General features: G+C 58.6%; 1 long non-coding RNA gene across 1 annotated transcript; it reads right to left on the reverse strand.

Moving 5' to 3' along the window:
- Positions 1-1988: 1988 nt before the first annotated feature.
- LOC109503075 lies at positions 1989-3628 on the reverse strand. Its single transcript, XR_002161962.3, has 2 exons — positions 2820-3628; positions 1989-2295 (listed from the first exon to the last, which is right to left on the reverse strand). It is a non-coding gene; the product is annotated as an uncharacterized LOC109503075 (long non-coding RNA).
- Positions 3629-3885: the final 257 nt, after the last annotated feature.

Below are 3885 nucleotides of genomic sequence, written 5' to 3' on the forward strand. Positions count from 1 at the left end.
GCAGCATCCCAATTTTACAGGAGGAGAGATGAGGCACAGAGAGGTTAGGTAACTTGCCCAAGGCCACACGGCTAGCATGTGGTACTGGTAGGATTCGAACCTGGGCAGCCTGGCTCCAGAATCCCTGTGCTAAACTCCAGGCCCACACTGCCGGCCTCCTGGGGAGACAATACGCATCAAGCAAAGGACTGCCTTGCAAGTCCCCGGCATCGCGCCTGGCACGCAGTAGGCAGGTAGCAGACCTTTGCTGCCACCCCCGACCGGGGCAGAGGGGTTTGTGGGAAGGGCCCCTGGGTGACCTCCAAGCACCTGGGGCACAGCTGGGTCATGACCCGCGGGGAGGCAGCCCCTTCTGAGCTTTCCTTGTGCCGCCCCCGGTCGGAGGCTGAGCTGGGAATTCGGCTGGGAGGGCATCTTCCTCATAGCTCGGGTGCGGAGGCCTCTGCAGGTGGATGGTTCAGGGGCCGAAGTGCCCGGGGTTGTGGCTCTGGGGGTGGTGGGTGGGCGGAGGTGGGTGGCCTCCGTGAGAAAGTCAGCCCCACCAGTTCCAAGGGCTGAGCCAGGGGCCGGGCGTGGGCGCCTGCCCGGGTCCCCGCCTGCGAGTGGGGAGATGGAAATAACCTGGAGGAGGGGCTCAGAGGTCAAAGGGCCATGAGCCTGGAAGCGCCCAGCGGTCAAGGGAGCATCCCAGGCCTGGGACTGAACACCGCATTAGCAGGAAGATGCTTTCACTTACACGGCGGCGAAGCTCAACTAAAGATCTGGCCCGAACAATGGAGAAGCCAAAAGTCTCGTAGCAGGTGGGGCTGGACACAGCCGCTGTGAAAACCACCCCACGCCAACCTTTTCCCCCCATCTAATCCCAGCCTGGGCGGAACTGAGCCCCTCACGAGGCCCCAGAGGCCCCTCCCCGTCAATCCGGCTCAAACCCTAAGGTTCACTCTGATTGGTCCTGCTTTGGTCACATGACCTTGAGCCAACGCCAGTGGACGGAGAAATGGAACACACTGATTGGCTAGTTTGGATCACATGCTCCGCCGCCCGCCCCCCCCCCCCCCACGCGGCGGGGGGCGCCCACCTGTAACACAAAAGGGGAAATCGATGCTTAGGGAAGCAGTGAGGTGATTTTAAACCTTGTTTTAGTTTAAAAGAAAACAAAAATTGTCGAAGTCTTATGAAAATCAGATCCAAGTGGAGAGGATGGGGGTGGGGGTGGCAGGACCCTCCCCCTCCAACCCGTTCCCCTCCCCCTCCCCACAAGGGCCCCAGGAGCCCCCATTGTTCCCTCCAGCTCTGGAAGCCCAAGCCACCTGAGTCAACACAGCACACCATCCGGGTGGGCGGACTGCCCGGTGACGTCCAGGGAAACCTGGACAAGGTGAGGCGGTAACGCGGGGTCTCCGTGTACAAAGGAGTCCTTACCCCGTGCCAAATGCCTTCCGAACATTCTCCCATGTCCCTCTCACAGTGATAGGAGTTGGGCACCATTGTGGTCCCTGTTCTCCAAGAGAACTCAGACAGGCGAGCCAGTCGGCTAGACGTAGCAGAGCCTGGACTTGAACCCAGGTCTGCAGCTCAAAACCACGTGAGGGGCAGGTGACAGAACCAGAGCTGCTAATTGTACAAGCGTAGGCTGGAGGGTCCCTGCCGCCGGCACATCCTTGAAGAACAGAATGGAAGAGACGGATTGCACGGGAATCCCGAGGAAGAACAACATCAAACACAGGGAGCCTTCGGGGAAGCAGATGTCGACTGGACCTGAGAAAGAATGCTGTGACACTCAGAGGGACAAAGGAAAGGGCAGCCTGGGGAGGCGTGAGCGTTGGGTCACCCGGGGCGGGTCCAGTCTCAGCCCTGCCAACCCACCCCCGACCCTGCACACTGGGTGAGCTTTCCAAAGCATCCACTGGGGTGCTCCCCGTGAAAGTCCTGTGGCGTTTCGCCACCTGCGCCAGCTACCAGTGCCGAGGAACAGAGCACCCGCAACCTAGGGCCATAACACCACCGCTTTATTAGGCTCAGAGCCTCTGGGCCAGGAACAGACTGGGCACATTGGGAATGGCTTCATTCCTCTCCGTGATGTTTGGGGCCTCGGCTGGGAAAACATGAAGGCTGGGGAGACTTGATGGGTGGAGCTGGGAACCGTCTGGAGGAGTCTTTGCTCACGCGTCTGGCTGTTGATGCTGGCTGTCAGCAGGACCTTGGCAATGCTGGGGGCTGGACACCTACGCATCGTCTCTCCACGCGGACTGGTTTGGGCTTCCTCACAGCATGAGGGCCAGGTTCAAAGAGTGACTGTCCCAAGAGAGCAAGATGGAAAGATATTTTCCTGACCTCGCCTTGGAGATCACGGAGTGTCAGACACAAAGCGCCACCCGGGTTCAAGGAAAGGGGACCTAGACCCAGCGTTGGATGGGAGGAATGTCAAGGTCACGCTGGAAAAAGAGCCAGAGAGGGGCGCCTGGTGGCTCAGTCGGTTAAGCTCTGACTCATGACTTCGGCTGGGGTCACGATCGTGGGTTCGAGCCGCACGTCGGGCTCTCTCTCCCTCTCTCTCTTCCCCTCCCCTGTGCATGCTCTCTCTATCTCAAAAAATAAACTTGAAAAAAAAAAAGAAAAAAGAGCAAGAGAGATGGAAAGTAGTGTCACAGCCACCTTTGGAAAACCCTGATGTACCACAGGTCACCCTTCAGTTGGGGTCCCGCCCCTCGGCACTGCTGATGAGGCTCACTGAGCCTTACACACGCTGTTCCTTCTGACCAGAAAACCCATCTGCCCAAGCTGCCCCCACCCCCTTCACCTGGCCCACCTTGACTTACCCTTCAGGGCTCAATGAAGATGTCATCTCTTCCCAGGAAGCCTGCTCTGGCCCCCCTGCCCCACCCCAGCTGAGCTGGGGCCCCTCTTGTCCGCTACCACATTTACCCTCCGAGCGCCCTGTGAGCCCCGCAAGGGCCTGGGTGGAGTCCACCCGTCTATCTACTATTGTATCGCCAGCACCGGGCCAGATGCCAGCCCCTTTCTGGATCCTGCCACTGGATAACCAGCAGCCACCACCCCCAGGAAGACTCCCCAGATTGTCCTAGGCGGTGCTAGGCATCTCTCCTGCTCTCCCACAGCCCCCCCGAGGAGGTGTTTGGGAATGCCGGGAGGAAAGGAGAACCCTCCACCCCCTGTTCCCAAGCCAGAGCTTGTCAGTGCAGTAAAAGCAGCAGCAAATTGCCAGGCGGCTCCGAGCTGTAATGATTAAAATGAGGGTATTGTTCTTGGGGCTGCTAATTGCATACCTGAGGAGTGAGGCCCGCTCAGCCCACGGCTGTTAACCCAGACCTCAGCCACAATGCCGGGCCCAGCCTGGCAGGGAGCCAGACACGGAGGTGACAGGGGTTGGGGGGGGTTGGTGTCCAGGAGCTAGGTGACCACAGCCACCTCACCTGGGGACCTGTTGAAAGTACAGACTCCCAGGCCCTGCCCACTAAATCTGTGTCTGGGGGTCCGAGGGCCCAAGAACATGAATTCTTGGTAAGCTCCCAAGGTGATTCTTAAGGCCAGTCCAAGCCTGGGGTTTCTAACTTGCCCCACCCTGAAGCCAGACAGAGCCCCACCCTTACCTGGCCCAGTTCACTCTGAGAATGTGGCAAGATCCAGAAAGCCACCTGGGGAGAGGACAGGAGAGGGAAAGTTCCCAGGAACTTGGGTCGAATCTCTTTTTTTGCATCATTTACAAACGCAGAATATTTTTGTACCCTTTTCCTTAGAGTCCCCCTTAAATTGTGTAAGCCTTGGGCCCATCCTAAAAAATGAGAAAGTAATTTGGACCATCCCATGGTCCTCCTGGGGACCACCCCTTGGGGATGAACCGAGCACATGTACCCAAAGCTGCTG

Source organism: Felis catus, chromosome C1 (genome assembly GCF_018350175.1).
Source record: "Felis catus isolate Fca126 chromosome C1, F.catus_Fca126_mat1.0, whole genome shotgun sequence".
Taxonomy (NCBI): domain Eukaryota; kingdom Metazoa; phylum Chordata; class Mammalia; order Carnivora; family Felidae; genus Felis; species Felis catus.